This window comes from Mustela putorius, unplaced genomic scaffold, assembly GCF_011764305.1.
Source record: "Mustela putorius furo isolate JIRA1106 unplaced genomic scaffold, ASM1176430v1.1 tig00003834_pilon_pilon_pilon, whole genome shotgun sequence".
NCBI classification, from domain to species: Eukaryota; Metazoa; Chordata; class Mammalia; order Carnivora; family Mustelidae; genus Mustela; species Mustela putorius.
In genome coordinates, this window is record NW_025421987.1 from 28,496,933 (window position 1) to 28,519,256 (window position 22,324).

Genomic DNA, 22,324 nt, shown 5'->3' on the forward strand with positions numbered 1-22,324 from the left:
CATATCATATTCAGGGTACACACTATCAATGTTCTGCTGACCTTGATCACCTGGGCGAGGCAGTGTTTGCCAGATTTCTCTCCTTTAAAGTTAGTCTTTTCAATGAAACAAGATGGGATTGGGAGGGAGACAAACCATAAGTGACTCAATCTCACAAAACAAACTGAGGGTTGCTGGGGGGAGGGGGGTTGGGAGAAGGGGGGTGGGGTTATGGACATTGTGGGGGGTATGTGCTTTGGTGAGTGCTGTGAAGTGTGTAAATCTGGCGATTCACAGACCTGTACCCCTGGAGATAAAAATATATGTTTATAAAAAATAAAAAAATTAAATAAAAATAAAAGTTAGTCTTTTCCCCTCTTCCCATATCATAATCTTGAGAAGGAAGTCACTTTTGTACAGTCCATACTTAAGGATTGGAAACATATATAATTTTATTTATTTTTAAACATTATTATTATTTTCCATGTTGTACATTTTTCACAAACTTTTTTTATGCCTGCATACCATCCTGTGGCTTACTAAACTGCTTCTTTGCAGCTGGACAGTTAGGTTGTTCCTTTTGTTTCTTTTAGGAAAGAATCTTACAAGTAGGTTTACAGGTTAAAGATATAAACACATTGAAATTCTTGGTGCATTCAGTTCCATCAAGGAGTTGAAATAGTTTACTCTTCCATTAGCACTATATGAAAATGGATCTTTTGCTTGCCCCTCTGCCCATGGCTTATTATTATTTAACTTTTTGGTTAAGCTTTTGGCAAAATGGAATTTTACCATTATTTTAATTTGTATTGATTTTATGATGCTAAGGTGGACAATTTCCCTGTGTATTTCTCAACTAGACTTTCATCTTACTCACATGTATGAGTAGGATAATAATGTCTATAATATGTGAAAGAACTTTTTAAGATTAATTCACATATTTATAATATGTGAAAGAACTCAGACAGACAGAAACCAACTATCAACCATTTGTAAGAAAGCTTACAAAAAACACGTTCAGACCTTGATGTTTTGAGTTTTCACCAAGAATTTGCCAAATCTAAATGTTGACAATAACTTTAAGGTAGGAGGTTTCCAAGTACTAGGGCTTGGTATCACACCAACATTTTTCAATTTGGGGAAAGATGTGGTAGACTGAGGTGATTAAACAGATGACAATTATTAAATATAGGTTGTGAAATTGGTAGTTCATATAAAAATAGATCATCTGTGAAAGAATCTGTGTGATTAACAAAAACTAAAGTGTGGGACTTTCATAGCCTATGTCCCTCCTGTTTTATTCATGGGACACATTTCACTAACCCCACCACAAACTTTGTGGAGATAAAGGGAAAAAATGGCATGAATAGGTTTTCTCAAGAAAAGTAATCAGAGAAAATGGGAAGAACATTCCTCTGGGGTCTATATCCTGTAAGGGGTTGGGGTCTACTAGCGATGATCAGTATAATTAATGTAAACATTTTAAAGTGTGGTGTTTTGTCACAATGTTGATCTTATTGGTACACAAACTTTGGCATCAAAAAGACTCAGAAGGATAAATTAATCACACTTAGGCTGATATAGTTGCTGTGTGGAGAGGCCACAGAAATAGTAGCCAGTCCTTTTCAGGATGAAGCAACCATGTCTCAACTCAGGCTCTCAAGCAACCACAGACTGGGTGGCTTAAAAATGCAAGTTTAGTTCTCACAGTTCTGGAGGCTGTAAGTCTAACATTAGGGAGTAGGCAATTGTCATTCTGAGCCCTCTTTTAGCTTGTAGGTCCTTGTGGGCTCATATGATCTCTCTCTCTCTCTCTCTCTCTCTCTCTCTTTCTGTGTGTATCTAGAGGGAGAGAGGAAGTTCTCTGATGTCTTTTGTTATAAGGTATCTTATTTAACCCTGAATACCTCCCAGAGGCCCCATCTTTAAATACCATCACACTGGGAGTTAGGGCTTCAGTATATGAACTTTGAGGGGGACAACATTCAGCCTACCATCACCTGAGAGTTAATGTGGTGTACTTATGAATGTGGGTACACACCACACAAATACACATATTATGAACACAAAAGGAAAAATACACCATAGATAATTGGTGGCATATTAGTTACTTTGGTTTTATTTCCCATTTAGGCTAATATATCAGGTTTTTGGTTTTGTTTTGTTTTGTGGTTTGTTTGATTAAGTGCATTTACCAGTGCACATGAATGTTAGTAGTTAACTAAGTAGTCATTTATTTTCTCCTGTAACAAGAAACTCACTGGTAGATGGGTTGGTTCAACAGCTTGCGGGTGTTAGGGCCAAGGCCTTAATAGTTCTCCTGCCATTCTTTCATGGTTGCAAAGTGATAGCTGTAGCTACTTTTCCAGCTCTGCATCCACATTCTAAGCAGGACAAAGGAAAAATGGAAATAATAAGGCAGGACAAAATAAAAATGAAATAGCTAAATCTTTTAAGGACTTTTCTAGAAGCCCTAGTCCATGACTTCAGCTTACATTTTATTGACAAGGGCTATGTCACATGGCTACAATTATCTGAGGGGAAAACTGGGTAATGTAAATTTTATTTGGGGGCTTAGTATTGCCATCTAACATGTGGGTTCTGTTAATAAGCAAGAAAAGAAAAACAGATATGGGGTTAGAACCTAGCAGTATGTTCCATAATGACATCCCAAGGGCTAAAAGAAAATGGTGAATTAATAAACCTTCCACCAATGGATAGAGAGTCCTCTCACATAGCAAAATGGAAGCTTAAGAAATTCCTCCCCTAAAGGGATATTTAAATAGTATATCTCAAAAGGAAGCTTATTTAAGGGATTGAGGAAGATAGTATACTTTAGATGCTGGAGACATCAGAGGACAGCCACTAGTGTAGTTCAGTTGCAACCTAAGGAAATTTTGAGGTAGTTGGCAGATGTACTGCTTCAAGACTGCCTTTTGGCTCTCATGGTTATTCCTGCTTCCTACTTCCTGTGGTTGAAGCACACTGTTTTCTTTCATTCAGAGACATCTTGTTCTTGTCTGAGTCACTACACCGTGACTCATCTTGTTTTGGCTCCTTGTTGTGGGTTTCATGAGGTTATCCAAAGAGTTGCAGGGATGAGAAACACTGAACTGTTGAAGACTAAGAGTAGGGTGCTAAGAAATATGAACCATTTGTACTTCTTTCACACTCATTCTAAGCAAGTCAAAGTTTTGTTTAGTTTTCTCTCTCTCTTTTTTTTTTAACTCCATGAATGGCTGCTCCACTTTCTGTTATAAGAAAGTTGGAAAGGAAATCACCTGCTTCTTTAAAACACTAGGGTTCTAGATCACCATGGTTGTGGTGTTTGACATGAGTCATGAGGAGGGTGTAATAGAAGACAGCCTTACAAAGATGTACATTATAGTAATACATGTGAAGGTTGTGAGAGAGAATAGTAATTTCTGTAAGAATCAGAACTGGGATCAAAGATACAGGAAGTGGCTATTAACTGGATGCACAAGAGGTCAAAGAAAAATCAGAGGGATAAGTCAAAGTTGATTCAGGTTTCAGGACTCTGAGTCTAGAGTATGGAGTTGCCACAGGGACAAAGAGACTCAGAGTAGGATCTGTTTGGTGGTAATAGAGGGATGATGTGTTCTGTCTTTGTTCCCTCACACACACTTTATGAAGGAGGTAGAAGTGGAAGTTTGGCTGACTGAGACAAGGTCTAATATGGTTATTAAGTGCTTAGTTGCAAATCTTCCCACTTTGTGGCATTTGATTTGAATTTTGCATTCTGATCCATTGGACAATGTGCCTCAAACTCATTCTACGTTCCTCAATACCCATCTCTTCCCATTTCTCCCATACCCTTGAGCCTGAATTATCACATACTCCAGAACAAGGCAAACTAAGCTTGATGTTTTAAATACACTTTCCTTTATTATCTGTTTCATGTTTAAAGGGACATCTTTTATTTATTTATTCATGAGAGAGAGAGAGAGTGCATGGGGAGGGAGGAGGAGCTGAGGGGAAGAGAGAAGAACAGGCAGATTTCTCACAGAGTGCAGAGGCTGATAGGGAGCTGGATCCCAAGACACTGAGATAATGACCCGAGCTGAAACCAGGAATCAGAGGCTTAACTGACTGAGTCACCCAGGTGACCCTAAAGGAAAATCTATTTTGTGTTTGCCAAATTGCCACCCAACAATTTTCCTTACCAATCCAACAGTTTCCAACTGGCTTTGATCACCATGGATAAATTGCTTACATGACAACATACACACCTTATTCTGATGACAATTCTTTTTTTTTTTTTTTTCCTGATGACAATTCTTTAACATAAGCACTTTGCGGAGTGATTTCTATTAATAATTGCAGAACCATTCCTAAGTGATACAGGATATTTATGATATATGAAGATGTTTGACTCCTCTGATAAGCACCATACTTTGCTCTCTTTTGGTTCTGTATTTAAGTTGGTCCTAGGAGTTTCAAGAATGTATTTGAGGAAGGGAAACAGAATTGAAGTTGATTTCTTTACTTTTTTACTCTTATCTCATCTTCTGCTAGTTCTCTGCACATAGGTCATGGACTGGGGCAGAAGCTATATGCTTGGCACATGTAGTGTACTTAGATCATACAGTTGTGCACTTAGACTAAACAGAGGCTAATATTAATGTCAACTTACCCTATCCCATCATTTCTGCCAGATTAAAGCCAGCAGGAGTCTCTCTCTGAGGACCTTTAATCTCCCTATATGTAGTTTAGCTAACACGTGTTCATGTCTTGCTCAGGAGTACTATATATGTTTTTCAGTTGTATCTTGGTTCTATTTTATGTTCCTATCCTTGTTTATTTAAGTATATTTTAAATAATATTTTAAAGATCACATATCTCCCTATAAGCTTCCTTAAATGACTTTTGGAACACAAAGTATGTATATATGTATCCGTGAATCACAGTGGAAGTCCCAGAAGCTCCTGATTGTGAAGGGTATTCAATGTTAGTGATAGAAATCTTTTCTGTTGTTGGTGAAGAGATGGTTTCTTTCATATAATTTCTTAGATGTCACCCATCAGTGGCTACACATATTAGTCAGAAAACAACAAGAAACGAACTAACATTTGTTGAGTACCTTTTATGTTCTGGGAATTCTTCCAAGCTCTTTTCTTACTTAATCTTCATGACTCTGTATGTCCTGTTATAATCCTTATTTCACAGATGTGAAAAGTGAGACCCAGGCTTGTTAGTGGATTGTTCACATAAGGTCACACAGTCAGTTAGCAGGGAACTTGAGTTTGAGTCCAGGATGTTTGATTCTTGAGCCCACATGACTAAAGAGAATATGATAGTGTCTCATTATAACAGAAAGAGCACCAGTGATACTGGTCCTGACCCCTTTGTTCTCATAGAAACTCAGTTCCTAATAACATGTTCCAGAATTTTTATTGCTAACCAGGATTTTGTCACATGTGCTCACAAACTACTTCACTTTTAAAGGGTGCATCGCTGGGTAGTTTCATGTTCTCTAGCACTAATGGATCTTGGAATCCTTGGGAAGCCACTGCTATGGGATGGGGCAGGCTGTGACAAAGTGGGGAAAAGCCTTTTGTTCACAGTGCTGCTCTGTGGCCTCAAAGCTGTGCTCAAGTCTTACTGAGTTTTAAACCCCTTGTCAGTCTTCCTTCCAGTTTCCCTCCTCTGTCTAAGACTCAAACAGGTATTTAATTGGGGGTCAGCATAACCACCACCATTTTGGGCTTACACTCTCCCATCCTTTCCTTCATAAAGCTCATTATGCATGACTCTTTTTCAATGTGATTTCTTTCCTTAGTGGTTTATCAGGCACATGAGAAATGGGCTTCTATCAAACCATCTCTCGGCTTCCCAAACATAGTTGGATATGACTAAAACCCACAAGAGGCCCATCTTGGAACATTCCATGAGCCACCACTGGTTCCCACAAATCAAAGCCTTCCTTCTGTTTTACACACCCACAACTTCTGTGTTCTCCATCTAGTCCAAAATGGTGGTGAAAAAAATCAGGCTGCTTTTCTGTCTTGACCTACTCAAGCCAGGGTCTATGGGCTAAGACCCATCTCTCTTTGGGTTTCCTCTGACAGGGAGGTGAAGATCTGCTTTGTTCCCCTCCTTAACCTGGTAGTAAAGCCTTAATTAAGTACATGTGCTCGCTGAGACTTGAATCTTTTTCTTGGGGAAAGTAGGGTTTCCTTCATTCCCAAATCTTTCACTTGTCCAAAGAGGGTTCTTAGATTTCTTAACCACATTGTCATCTGTCCATTCTACAAAGTCATGAGTGATTGTTTTGTTGAGATTCAGACAATTTGCATTTTTTAAATAAAATCCAAAATGACCACTCTCTTTTTACCTCCATGTCACTGAGTAGTCCCACCAGGGGTGAGAATCTTATTCCTGCCTTCCTGGAAGCTGAGCAATGTCATAACCATTTCACTGTGAATACCCTTCATAATCCTTTGATGTAAGCGAGTCTCATCTACTTGCCATTTTGCTGCCTCCTTGCTTCTTTTTTCCTTTGACTATTTTATCCTTAGCAGAACTGAAAGTATTTTCTCCCTGCCTTTTGCTTTGTATTTATTTATTTATTTATTTATTTGTTTGTTTTTAATTAATTTTTTAAAAAGATTTTATTTATTTATTTGACAGAGATCACAAGTAGGCAGAGAGGCAGGCAGAGAGAGAGAGAAGGAAGCAGGCTCCCCGCCGAGCAGAGAGCCCGATGCGGGGTTTGACCCGAGAACCCTGGGATCATGACCTGAGCCAAAGGTAGAGACCCTAACCCACTGAGCCACCCAGGCACCCCTTGCTTTGTATTTAGAAAGGTAACTTCCCATTTTGTTTCCCAACAACTTATATATGAATGTAAGTGGCATCTTTGGTCTTTAGTGCACTCAAATACCAAAGTCATGACATGCTTTTTTGTCCTCTTCTTTTTGCTCAATTTTTATTATACTCCAACACATTTTACCCTACACTAGATGCCCAGTACAATGTGGACTGCTATCTGTCTACAACATTCCTGGTTATTGACCAATCAGGGAATTCTTCAGGGGCAACTGAGAAGGTTTTGGTACTTTTCAGATTAACACAGCCATGTCTGCCAAGAATCTCATGCCAGTTTGAAGAAGCATACACTATTTTACTAATTCAATGCCTATAGAGGAGGGATTATAGGACTTGCTTTTCAGACTCTTTGGGAAGGAACTTGCAGTATTTTGCAATCATTGGCAGGTCATTAAACACTACACAGACCTTCCTGTGGATATATCTGGATACACCCTTCCCTTTGGGTTCGAATGGTCCCTGTAGGGTGTTTTCCATAACTTCTCACTTCCCTGTGATAACACAGACCCACACACATCTCTTGGTATTGCTTAAAAGTAACTTGGCAGTTGTTGAAGAGGAATTGACAAGCTATAATATTATGAATAATAATAAAATAAAATCTAATAATAGTTATATTTCAAAAGCATCGGCCATGTGCCACTCTATCGGAGACTTTCTGTACATTGTCTCACTTTATCATCATATAATAAGATAGGTATTTTCCACATTTTACATATGACAAAGCTCAGATTAAGTAACCTGTTCAAGGTTACCCAATTTCTAAACACCTCAACAGGTGTGGCTCTAAAGCTCATGTAATTTCCACTATGTTCACTTCTACTCATTGGAACTTGGTTAATGGAGATGTGCAGACAAACCACCTAGAAAGCCCAGGAATTAACAGTGGTGTTCCATTAAAATGCTCCCAAATCATAACCTGAATTTTAGTTAGGTGATGCTGCTGGGAAATAGCCATTTGTCTCAAAAAACCCAGCTTGAGCCTTCCACCAATTAGATGGGCCTTCTGAAAACTCAAACTGGGGGCTGATAGGATGAATCTACTGGACTGGGGACACTTTTTAAGGAGCTACCTTGAAACCTCTTGTCAACAGCTAGTTGGTCTTTCTTTTTCCTCCTCCTTCCTGAGTTTTCCTAATGAATGTAAATTTCATGAAGGAAAAGAACTTTGTTCACTGCTGCATAGCTAGACAAGACAGTGCCCATAGAGGACCCTAATAAATATTTGTTGAATGAATGAAGAAGTGGGTGAAAAAAATCTTTGCCAACCCTTTGCCAGAATGTCAGGAGCCAGCTACTTCTGACATTGCATCTGGTAATTCCCTAGATATTTGGATAATCTGGTGTTTATCTGTTTGTGGATTGGCCTAATCTTAACCATTGCTGTGTAACAGGAAAATCCTCCCTTTTTTAGACAGTTGGTGAGACCCCTAAAAAGGCAAAGAGACAAAGATACCTGCAGGGCTTGGGCAGGAGAGTGACAGGGTTAGCCTCCTGTACCTGTTTTCATCTCTATGACTTGAACTCTTCCTGATTCGTCTGTAAAGAGGGGACATTCATCATGTCTTGCTAGGAGATGATTCTCTATGAGAAGTACAGTGTCCTTGCAGTTAATCCTAAATTGCTAAGGATTCTGATTTTGTTTTCTCATTCTGTAAGAAGCAGACAATTCTTATTTCCTAAATTGAGTTTCCCCTACTAGAAACCAAAACAAAATGCCTTCCCCAAAAAATCAAACCCATCAACAGTAAAATATACATGCACTCATTAGACAGAAATCCTGATTTTCACAGGATTTCCTGTGGACGAACTGCTCCTCTGGCATTGAGAGAAAACAGATGCATTCCCCTATAACTTAAATGAAAAGTTTATTCATTTATAAATAAATAAATTTATTTATGATATAAACTTCAAATAGTCACAGGAAGGAGATGACAAATGAATTCTTCAGATGTTATGTATTTACCTTTCTATAGAAACTTATAAATATGCTGACTAGGCTTTTGATTTGCCAAGTTCTCTTTTACTATAAAGTTGGCTTTTAGAAGAATTTTATAAATGGATATAAGCAACAGATATACTTGAATCTCTTGGTATGAACAAATAGACCCTTCTGGAAGAAGGGCTTCTGATGAGTTCTCTCTGAGGCTGAGGCTGGGATACCCTCGTCCATGGAGCCAGGCTCCTACCCCTGTGTTGTAGACAAGGTCCCAATACTGGAACTGCTGGCTTTGCAGGTCAAACAATAAGTTTTCTTGGTTTCTTCCTGTAAGTGTGGTGCTGAAGATGGCTATTGAAAGGACAACATGAAACACAATTTTTAGGAAGAATGAATGGATGTTGGTGGCCCTACCTAGGGAAAGATTCACATAGCCCATTACTTGACCCATAGTAGAACAACAATGAATGTTTGTTGAATAAACAAAAGAATGAATACATGAGTTTGGGAACTGAGACCCTTGGAGCCACTGACACCACAAGCCTCTATAGGGATGCTAATTTCTTTTTAAAAATTATTTAAATTGTAGTTAGTTAACATACAGTGAAGTATTGGTTTCAGGTGTAAAATTCAATGATTCATTACTTACATGCAACATCTAGTGCTCATCACACGTGCCCTCTTCAATACCATTCACCCATCTAACACTTCCCTCATCGCCCTCTGTCCATCAACCCTCAGTTTGTTCTTTAAGAGTCTCTTATGGCTTATTTCCCTCTCTCCTTCCCCCTCCCTTCCCAGATGTTCATCTGTTTTGTTTATGAAATTCCACATGTGAGTGAAATCATGGTATTCGTCTTTCTCTGATTGACTTATTTTGCTAAGCATAATACATTCTAGCTCCATCCATGTCACTGCAAATGGCAAAATTTCTTTCTTTTTGAAGGTTAAGTAATTTTCCTGTGTGTGTGTGTGTGTGTGTGTGTGTGTGTGTGTGATATACGGTATCTTCTTTATAGCTTGGCTATTGTTGACTAATGCTGTTATAAGTATCAGGGTGCATGTACCCATTTGAATTAATATTCTTGTGTTCTTTAGGTAAATACCTAGTAGTGCAATTGGCTTGAACATAGGGTAGTTCTGTTTTTAGTATTTTGAAGAACATCTAAACTGTTCTTCAGAGTGGCTGCACAAATTTGTATTTCCTCGAACAGTGCAAGAGGGTTCCCTTTTATCTGAGGATGCTAGTTTCTTGCTCTCAATTTCATTATCATTTGGAAGGCATTTATTTGAGCAACTTAATGGTTGGGGGTGCAGAGGGAAGAACAATTACTTTGCTAACTGAATGAAGAGTTTTGAGGCAGTGTGTACATACCTGTGATGGGCAGCGTAACAACAGACACCTCAGGGATGCTGATTTTTCTAGCTTGTGAGTGAGTTTGTCTTTGCACTTGAATGAAGTGGGCTGACATGCCTAAGATATAGCAGTATGACTAGTTTCAGTTTATTGGTAAAGTGAATGTAGGAATAGAAATGCTTTAGTTTTTATGACATTCCATGGCTTTCAAAATTAACTATTTTTACATATTTAACATTTCTTTTATTCACACACTCGCTCCATCGTGCCTTTCTCTCTTTCATTGGGTTTGCTCTTCATACCGATACACAGAATAAATCAGGTTGTTCAATAATGGAAATAAGTTGTTTTTGTCTTTCTCTGCATGCACTGTGTGACCATGAATGTACTTCAAAAAGGGAAACATAAAGGGGAAATTAATCAGAATCTCTGTTTCCATGGCACTCATAAAGCATTGGCTTTCCATGGATTAAACAAACTTTAACTTAAATCTTCCCTTGAGAGATACCAGTTAAGGTCAGCCATGCAATTCCCCACTAGAAAGCAGACCTGGGTTACTGTTACCTGTTTAGGACCTTTATGAAATCATTTTGTCCATATATACATGGTATTGCTGGATGGCAGGTTTCTACAACTAGGAATGAAACCCATGCTCGTGATTTAAGGACTTCTGAAAGACCTCACTTCTGAATACCATTATATTGAGTATTTAGGCTTCAACATATGAATTTTGAGGTGACACAAATTTTCAATCCATAGTAGTATTCAAGAAATACTGGATAAACTGAATACTGAATGAACAAATGATAGCAAATTCAGAATTGGAAGGACACATAGAATCTTCTTTGTAATTCAAAACTTCCTTCTGCAGTGTTCCTGACAGCTGTTCTCTCAGTCTCCACTTACTGCGACAAGCAGATCACTACCTCTCAGTGAAATATTTTTGGTTATTTTTTTTAATTAATAGGCTTTCTAAAGATCAGTTCAGGGTCATAGAAAAATTAAACAGCCTTCCTCAAACATACACAGACACACAAATCCAGTCTCCCCTGCCATCAACAACACTCACCAGAGTGTGACACTTGTTAAAGTAGATGAGCCAACCAATGTTGACACATTATCAAAGTCCACAGTTTAAATTAAAGTTTACTCTTGATGTTGTACATCCAACATCAGTGAATTTGGACAGATGTATAAAAGCATGTATCTATCCTTACAGTATCAGACATAGTGATAACATTTCCCATCCTTCCTCCCCATTAATCCTGGCAACCCTTGACCTTTTTACTCTCTCTATAGATTCACCCTTTGACTGTCATATACTTGGAATCACACAGTAGGTAGTCTTTTCAGATTGGCTTAGGAACATGCATTTCAGGTTCCTCTATGTGTTTTCATGGCTTGTTTCTTTTTCTTTTCTTTTCTTTTTTTTTTTTTTTTTTTTTTTTTTTTTTTTTTTTTTTTTAGCACAGAATAACATTTTATTGTCTGGATATACCATAGCTCATTATCCATTCACCTAGTGAAGGACATCTTGGTTGTTTCCAAGTTTTGGCAATGATGAATAAAGCTGCTATAAATATTTGTGTGCAGGTTTTTGTGAGTCTGATGTAGTTTTTACTTGTTGTTTTCCCTTATGCTAAGTGGAAATCTGACCTCCTTTAACTTCTCTATAGCAGACATGTTTTCTAGTCCCTCTTTTGTACATAAAGATACACATTTGGCTATTTCCAGGGTTTTTCTATTTTAGACCATCAAACACCAGTTTCACCATTTTCTCATGTTGTAGGTTTTTCAGTCCCTTCAGTTTCCTGCTTACCCACCTCTAGATAACTGCTACTGTAGAAAACAAAGAGAACAGTGAGCAGATATGGCTAATCAACTTTAGAATACAGAGAGGGACCATATTTCTTCCTGTTCTGTACAAGATATCCTTTGATTTAATTTGTATTCACTCTTTTGGATATTGTTCCACTTAATTCAATTAAAAGCCTTGTGTTTATGTTACCAAACTTATTGTTGGGCATTCTTCTCCACACTGTACTTTTCCAGAGACTTTGAGGATTTAAATGCTAGACGTCCTCTGTATACCTACTAAGCTTCCTCTTGTTAATTGTGGTTCACTTTTCTAGCTTGTTAAGCATGTTTTGTTCTTTTGAATATTGTTTTTTAATCAAATATATTATCCATTGTTCCTTGTTCAAAATGTTGTTCTTATAATAAAGAATCATCTATTCATGACGGAGCTTTTAGAGAACACAGATGAGCTAAAAAAGGAGACAAAGGTATTCCTTAACAACATTTTAGTACATTTTTCTAGTCTTTTTTATACATATGTGTACATCCTGCATGTACACATATGCATTTATTGCCAAACTGTACAATATCATGATCATACCATGTACACTCAAAAAAGAAAAATGACTCTTAATCTCACAAAAGAAACTGAGGTTTGCTGGGGGGAGGGGGTTTGGGAGAAGGGGGTGGGATTATGGACATTGGGGAGGGTATGTGCTTTGGTGAGTGCTGTGAAGTGTGTAAACCTGGTGATTCACAGACCTGTGCCCCTGGGGATAAAAATATATGTTTATAAAAAATAAAAAATTATACAAATTTAAAAAAAAAAGAAAAATGATTTTCTTTTTTCCTCTGATCATTCAACATTGTTCCATATATATATATATATTTTAAAGATTTTATTTATCCATTTGACAGACAGAGATCACAAGTAGGCAGAGAGGCAGGCAGAGAAAGGAGGAAGCAGGCTCCCCACTGAGCAGAGAGCCCGATGTGGGGCTTGATCCCAGGACTCTGGGATCATGATCTGGGCCAAAGGCAGAGGCTTTAACCCACTGAGCCACCCAGATGCCCCTGTTCCATACATTTTTGAAAAATACAAAGTTCATAACATTGTGTGGGGTACTGGGAATACAGTTGAATCAAAGCAAATATACTGTGGCTTATTTAGTCTTCTATTATTTGACATTTGGGTTTTTTCCAAATGTTTTGCTTTAATTAGCACACATGTAGCTAAATCTTTGCAAATATCCATGACTATTTCCTGAGGAAGTAGAACTGTAAGTAAAAAAACAAATAAAATTGTCAAAGGTTCTGATATGTTTTAATAAATTGTCCTCTGGAAAGTTATGAAATAATTTCAGTACCATTTAGTTATATGAAAACTGGATATATGTCCCCACCCAGCAAATTATTGATAAAAACACAGAGCAAGAGGGGATCAACGACAAGGTTTTAGAGAAAACTAGTAAATCATTCTTCCCCAAATTATATGTTTGATAGTCAACATTCTGTGGGGACAGTTGTTCAATTGTATTATACCTTGTTAATATTTTTTTTAAAAATTTATCAACAATGAATACTATTATGCTGAAAAAAATATAAAAAGGAAAAAAATTATCAACTAGGGTTTCTTTTTCTCCTTCTTTATTCTCCTCCTCCTCCTCCTCTTCCTCCTTCTCCTTCTTCTTCTTCTTCTCCTTCTCTCCTTCTTCTCCTCCTTCTTCTTCTTCTTCTTTAGTTTTATTTGTTTATTTATTTGACAGAGAGAGAGAGAGAGAGAACACAGCAGGGAGAACAGCAGGCAGAGGGAGAAGCACACTCCCTGCTGAGTAGGGAGACTGATGCAGGACTCCATCCCAGATGCTAGGATCATGACCTGAGCTGAAGGCAGACACTTAATTGACTGAACCATGCAGGTTCACAACTAGGGTTTCATAAGAAATTTGGCTGGATGTTTTGTGAAAATCAGGATAGTCTATAGGCGCTTTGTTTCCAACAGTATAACAATTCTACAAAATGATAAAAATTTTATTAGTTCAGTGTGACATTCTTTGTAAATTATCTGGTTCCTACAACTTACTCCTTTCTTCAGCTGCACTGTTCAATGTTCTGTCAGAATGGAAATATTTTATGATCTATGCTGTCCAATAGGGTAGCCACATGCCATAGATACCTATGGAAAATTTTACAATATAGTGAGTGTGACTCAGGAACTGATTCTAATTTTTTTTTTATTTTGAAGAACTTAAATTTAAATAGATCTGACTAGTGGTTATCATATTGGATAGCACAACTTTACCATATCTGATGAATGACCCATTTAATAATTATTATATAATTTAACTGGAGTTTATATTAAGGTGAGAGACTCATGGTTCCTGGAATGCATTGGTTTTTCTTTCTTGCTGTGTTTATAAGTTACAATTTTTTCCCCCACTGCACCAAATCAAAATTCCTAAAGATTTCTGATAGTGATTTTATGTTACTGGTTCATACCAACAAGTTGTTTTTAGACTGGGATATAAGTGCATTGAGATTGAATAATCATTTCTTTTTGTTTTAAGATTTTATTTATTTGAGAGAATGAGAGAGAGAGAGAGAGAGAGAGAGAGAGGGAGCACAAGCAGGGGAGCAGCAGGGGGTGAGGGAGAAATAGGCTCCCACTGAGCAGGGAGCCTGACTCAGGGTTCCATTGCAGGACTCCAGTTTTGTGACCTGAGCCAAAGCCAGCTGCTTAATGAGCCCCTCAGTGCTCCTCAACCCCCTTTTTTAAAAAAGTCATTTCCTTTAACAAAATTTTTCTCTTCCTTATAATGTGAACATCATTTTCCTTGATGGAAAAAGATGTACGCAAAAAAAGTTGAGTAATTTTGTTTTTAAATTTTCCATCTTTGGCATTATTTCCATCTTTCCCAACAGTTAGCTTTCTCTTTACTTACTCTTCTTGAAGTTGACATAGCTTTCTGTTCTGCTGTCAAAAGTGTTCTTGTTTTCAAACCCAGATTATTCTGGCTATAGTATTTTTACTAGAATACTTGTAGCTATATACTACTGTTTTATGTCCATCTATTACCGTGAGCTTTTAATTTCCTCCCTAGTTTTTTGAAGCCCATTTTAAAATTTTGAGTTTAACAGAAACATGAGTAACATATAAATTCCTTAACTGCTGTTCCTTTTGCACCCCCTGGAAATCAGATTTGATTATATTTTAATTCAGTTCAACCCAGTCTGATGATGTTGACTGACCCTTAAGTGCCAGGCCCCGAGTTGGTGATGGAGATTCCTAGGTAAATTAGACTTGGACCTTCCCATCACAGGACTTATATTCTACTAGGAGAACCAAACTCCTGTACTACAAGCCACATGTCATGAGTTGTATGCGTATTAACAGTATTCGTAATGTCCTGGGAGAGTGTAGCAGGGGGACAGGGCTAATTCTGCTTGCAGTGCATGTAGAATGGGAAAGGAAGTCATAAAGAATCAGAGAGACCTATGAAACAAACGATGTTTGAGTTAGAATGAGTAAGAGTTGCAGAACAGGAAAGCTGGTTAACATGGTATTCATTCACGAGTGAACAACATGAGCAGAAGTCTGAATTGTTGATATGTTTCAGGCTTCCTAGCTAGTTTTGCAGCTGGACTGTGGAGTGCTTCTTGGGGGAATGAACAGAGATGAGGTTGAAGCTAAACAGTGGCTAAGTGGTGAGGGACTTTTTATGTTATGCTGAGGAATTTGAATAAACTTGAATGTTCTTGAACAAGAGAAGGGAAATAGATTATTCTTTTATTTTTTAAAAAAATTTTGATTCTAAAGGTATCTTATGGATTTTGGTGCTCCTGTAAATGGAATTGATTCTCTAATTTTTCTTTCTACAGTTACATTGTTAGTTTATAAGAGAGCAACTGATTTCTGTGCATTGGGGGGATGGGTGAGTCTGGGGATGGGTATTGAGAAGGGTACAGATTACATGGAGCACTGAGTGTTATATGTAAACAATGAATCATGGAAACTACATCAAAAACTAATGATGTACTGTATGGTGACTAACATAATAAAAATTTTTTTAAAAAGATTTACTTATTTTAGAGAGAGAGAGCGAGCATGAACAGGGGGAGGGGCCAAGGGAGAGAGATAGGGGAAGCAGACTCTCTGCTGAGTGGGGAGCTGCAGACTGGCTCAATCCCAAGACCCTGGGATCATGATCTCAGCGGAAACCAAGAGTCTGATGCTTAGGACACTTAAACAATTGAGCCACCCAGGCATACTTAGAGTCCTCTTTTAGAAAAACAATTAGTCTTGGGACAACTTGTGAAGGGGAAATAATTAGTCAAGAGGAAGATGAAAATACCAGCCTCAGAGGAGGGTTTCGTTAGCGTCGTTAAAGGGTTGGGTAGCTGATTTGCAGTGGGGGAAAGGAAGAGTCAGGAAAATGATTCAGAAGTTTCTCATATGTTTTGTTGTTCTTATTAGGGTCTACTTTTTCTCCTGAATCACTTTCCCTTCGGGATCTCTGCATCTGAGATCATGTCTGTCTTTTCTCTGAGCTTTTGGAAACTTGCTCCAATGGTAAATGAGTGTGTGCTAATTTTATCCAGTGTTCCAGTTTTCCTGTCCTAGGGATTCCAGGATATGCTCATCTTATTTTTTTAAACTTCTCTATTTTGGGATCATTTTGGACTTACAGAAGTGTTGCAGAGATAGTCCAATGACTTTCTATACACTGTTCACCCATATTCTTTTTCACATCTTACATAACCATAAAACAATGGTCAAAACTAAGAAATTAACCTTAGAACTAAGTTACTATTAACTGAATTACAGAATTTACTTGGATTTTACTGATTTTTCCTCTAATGTCTTTTTATCTATCCCAGGATCCAATCAAGGATCATACATTGCATTTAGTTATCACATTTCCATAGTATCTTCTAATCTGTGACAGTTTCTTAATCTTTCCTTATCTTTTATGACCCTGACACTTTTGGAAAATACTGGTCAGTTATTTCTGTAGAACTCCCTTCAACTTGAGTTTGTCTGATGTTTACTCATGACTAGATTGAGGCTATGCTTTATCGCAAAGGATACCACAGAAATGTTGTGCCCTTTCCAGTACTTCTGATCAAGATATCAATAAGTATTATGGGAGATGTTAACTTTGATCACTTAGCTAAGATGCTATCTTTCAGGATGCCCACTACAAAGTTAACATTTTCCTTCTTATTACTCAGTATTTTGTGGGAGATACTTTGAGAATATGCAAATATCCCATTTTTGCTTAAACTCTTACCAGTTTTAGCATCTTTCAGGTGCCTGACTGCAGCAGTTATTACTACGGTGTTCTAATGATCATTTCCTATTTATTGATTGAAATCTTTCTCTTTAAAAAAATAGGCTGATTTAAGCCAAACTTAAGGAGATAAAGGTATGCCTGAACCCCCCCCCCCAGTTTTATTGAAAATTTATTGACAAAGAGCATAACTAAGTTTAAGTTGTAAAACATGATGATTTGATATCCATATATATTGCAAAATAATTATCACAATAAGGTTAGTTAACACTTTGATCCCCTTACATAATTACCACTTTTAAAAAGGTATGTGGTGATAGTGTTCAAGACTTATTATTTTTATTTTCAAGTATATAATACAGCATTATTAACTATATTCACCATGCTATACCTTAGATCCCTAGAGTTTTTTCACTTTATAGGTGGAAATGTGTATCCTTTGGCTGACATCTCTCCATTTTCCTCTCCCCTTCTAGTCCCTGGAAGCCATCCATCTACTCTATTTCTAGGAGTTTGGCTTTTGTAGACTCCACATATAAGTGAGAAACTTCCATATCTGTCTTTCCATGTCTGACTTAGTTCTTTTAGCATAATCCATCCATGTTGTCACAAAAGGCAGAATTTCCTTTTATTATTTTACACAATGCTTCAGTGAACATGGACGTACAGATCTCTCTTCCAGATGGTGTTTTCGTTTCCTTTGGATACAGCCCCAGAAGTGGGACTACTGGACTACATGGTATTCCTATTTTTAATTTTTTCAGGAGCCTCCATATAACTTTCCATATTAACTGCACCAGTTCATATTCCTAACAGTGCACAAGGGTTTCTTTTTCCACATCTTCCCATGCTTGACTTTTGTCTTTTTGAAAATAACTGTTCAAGTAGGTGTGAGGTGATAACTCATGAAATGCTTTTGTAAGAAGAGTTGCCTCTTTTTCCCCATTTATGTATGTATTTATTCAATCATATATTTATATTAGGAGAGCTTCATGGATATTAATTTTATTATTGGGGTTATTAGCCTATATTATTGTTATTTAATTTGTCAATAAGCTTTTTTCCAATTATGGCCATTGAGTTCCCCTTTGGGCTCCTGTGCTTTTTTTCACATGGCTGCATCCTTTATATTTGAGTACTTCCTTATTTTTTTAGCACCACAAGGTGCTTTATGCTGTCTTCTATTTTTCCTGCCTTAGCCCTGGAATACCCAGCTTTCCAAGAAGTGCTCATAACTTTTTAACATGTTCCTGTCACACCTGCTTCATGAAACAGTTCTTCATTGTTGATTGGAATTGAATGAACAGTAACAGAATGACAGATAAAGGGTTCTCTTTTGTGCTTTCTCAAACTTTTGAGAGAGAAAAAAATTCTGTAAGACATGTTGAACACATTCAGGAAATATTTATCAATAGCCTAATCTATAATGGTTCTGGGTTAGGGATGAGAACATGTCCTCTGGCACCTGACAGTGTTCTCTAGGCAGTTTATTCCATGTTTTGATAAAAGAGGAGTTAGTAGAAAAGCTCTTCTTTAAGTAACCTGAGTTTTGCTTTGTCATTACTCATCTGTTCATAGAAAGCTCTGTTAACCTAAAATGTCTCCCAGCTTCCAAGGTGTTGAGGTATACTCAGGGGATGTCTTCTATGGTCACAAACAAGGTTAGTGAGTCATGTTCAGTTACTATGAGAAGGCCTCTGTTTGTTCCTTGACCTGTTGCTCCAGTGCCCTTCCTCTCTTGTGAGTCACTAGAAAAAAATAGTTTCTTTTTAAAATAATTTTTGGTTAACATGGCTCCAGTGCAGGCAGCTTTGCATTCAAGTCTTACAGAATTGTTAGTGAAAATGGTACTTTTGGTTGCTATTTATGGCACTCACCTAGCTATCCAGTTTTCTTTCTTAGGATCTAGTTGTGAGTCCCTCATGGGCTGGATCAGGCGACATCACCATGCATTTCTTAGAATCCACTATCTCTCCAGGTAAAGGAAGCTGTGTTCATGAATCAACATCTTCATGCCCACTGTCCTAATTTATAAGATGATATCTGGGAGGTGTCTTGGTGTCTTTTGCTAATAAACTTGGATGTGCTCCTTTAGTTCACCAGGCAGGTTTGTCCTTGCAGTGGTGTGTTGGGCTTGAGCTCAGCCTGGGACACAATGCATGATTATATTGAGCTGAAAACTCTGCCCTTATTATTCAAAACATTCTTACTATACTAAGACTACATGGGACAAGCACAATTCCCTCTTGTTATATCTACCCCTTAAGACTGAAACCAGCTCTTTTCCTGCTCAAAATTCTATATTCATTCCTTTATTTATTTAAAAATTTATTTAGGTTAAACACACTCAGGATTTACTTTTTACCATTCTTCATATGCTGTAGTTCATGTTTTCTCACATTTGGGTTCCTTTCCTCTGAAAATGCTCTGTCCTGTCGGACTTCCAAAAATGTGAGGTCAAAGAGACTATCTCGCTCAACTAGAGATTAGATTGGACTATCCCTTGATTTGTTTGACCTATTCTACATCTTGTGGTAACAAAGCACATGATTATCTAATATTGGATTTGTAGTTAAGCCATGTATCTACAAATCTGAGTTCAGAATTTATGTTATTATTTAATAATCAAAGATGTGATGAAAAAAACCAGACTGATTTTGATACATACTTATAAAAATAACAGAATTCCCTAATTCTATACAGTTATATTTCTAAAGATGTAAGACTTGAAGAGGAACAATAAAAACTAACAAAAAAATGGAAAGGGTATGAAATGTTAGTTATATAACATCTGGATATCCTATAAATTAAGTATGTTTTCTTGAATTTTTTTCTCAGCACATATTAAGAACAGCACAAATTTTTCTCAGCACAAGTTAAGTGTGTCTCTTGATTGAGCCCAACCAGGGTCAGAGAGCGATGGGTTCTGTTAATGCTGTTCATTTGGTCCAGTGCTCCTGGTCACAAAGCAGAATGAAGGGTAGTTTTCAGAGGCAACCAACATTTATCCAGCATCCTGTAGGAGAGGGTAACAAAACCAGGAAATGGGAGGGTGATAGTCTTCTACTTTGTATAGCCTGACTCTGAGAATTCAAGAATTAATTTGCGGTCATTAAAATAATATTTCATCCATACTAAATAAGATTATTCTTTGAGGTTTTTGCTCTTGAAGAGCAAAGGGGCAAGAGTTCTGCTTTGGAATCAGAAAACCTAGGTTTAAATTCCATACCTACTGTTTCCTTGATAATATTACTAATGTTCTTAATATTATAATTCTTTACCCAATAAGAGTGCCTGCTTCATTATTTGTGAAGAAGCTTCAATGATATGGTGCATGTAAGATCCTTAGAATGCAATGCTTCACATTAATAAGCATCCAGTAATGATAGCTACTGTTATTTTGAGTTATTGTTTGCTGAAATAATAACTAGTATTTTCTTTTTACATATTTGAAGAATGTTTACAACCTCATCTCACTTGTTTCTTGTGACATGTTGTCAAATAGGTAGGTAGAAATTATTTTTACAGTGTGACTTGACTTAGTTTATTTGTAGAGGAACAGAGACTAGAGCCCAGCCTTCAGACTCGAAATCCCTTAAAACTTCAAATGAAGCACAATACCAATGTAAACTCTGTCTGTGGGGAACAGACAGAAGAGCTAATGTCTAATAAAATTACTAATATTAGAATCTGACAAAGAAATAGAAACACAGAATGAATATAGATGGTGTTTTGGGGGCAATACCCTGAAGATTCTTGTCACTAAATGTGAAGGTGATTAATGAATTAAAAGACTTTCTTTGGCAGAAAGAAATTGCAAATAAAAGTAAATAGTTTTTAAACTACTTCAGGGATTGAGTAACTAGAACTAGGTTCTGGGTTCAAAGAAAAATAGTTATTTGCTTTCTGGACTAGTGAGTATTCTTAATTTAATGGACCTAAATTATAGAATGATGATAAGAAGTTACAGAAGTTCTAATTAATCATCCCATATTGGGTGTTTGGGCAGTGGAGTTACTTTATTCACAGTTTCTATCTCACTCAAGGATAACTTGGCTTGAAACAGGGGAACAAAACTTCCTTGGGGCAATAAGATGTAATTCAAAAGTTAATGTTTACTTGAAGGTTAGAGTGCTCTAAACCTTTCAATTTAAAGGTTACCCTCTTTTTTTTTTTCAAATCTTATTTTATTTTTTTCAGTGTTCCAAGATCCATTGTTTATGCACCACACCCCTTGCTCTATGCAATATGTGCCCTCCTAACTCCTCATCCCCTTCTCCCCTCCCCTCCAAAACCCTCAGTTTGTTTCTCAGAGTCCATAGTCTCTTGGTTTATCTCCCCCTCTGATTTCCCCCAGTTCACTTTTCCTTTCCTTCTCCTAATGTCCTCCAAGTTATTCCTTATGCTCCACAAGTAAGTGAAACCATATGATAATTGACTCTCTCTGACTTATTTCACTTGGTATAATCTCCTCCAGTCCAATCCATGTTGATATAAAAGTTGGGTCTTCATCCTTTCTGATGGAGGCGTAATATTTCATTGTATATATGGACCTTTTAAAAACTTCCCAGTGAAGGAAATTCAATAGTAGAGGCTAAGTAGTTTACCAACTAATTGTTGAAAAACAATTTCTCTGTATCTCCATCTTTTTTTTAATCAAATAGGAATGTTATTCTGACATAAAACCTGATGAAGTCTACAAAAAGAAAAGACAATTGATTTCATGCAAAAATACAAGAGATACAAAATGTATGCAACTAAGTTATAACTGAATATTCCAAATATAATGCAGAAGAATCAAGTAGGATTTAGTCTAGGGATGTGGAACAACAAAAAGTCATCCCAATAATAGATTATAGGAGGAAAAAATACTAACAGTGTACAAAATGAATTTGATTTAGTTCAATATCAACTGTTAAATGCTTGGTAAAGGAGGGATAGAAGAAACAGCCTTAGCAAAATAAACAGAAGAGAGTTTCATAGATCAATAATGAGAAATGTGTCATGAACCCAGAGTTTTGATTATTTGAATTTCATGAAGATTATTTTTGATTATTTGAATTTCAGTTTGAGAGAAAAGAGGAAATATGATAGAAATCAGTTTTAAAAATC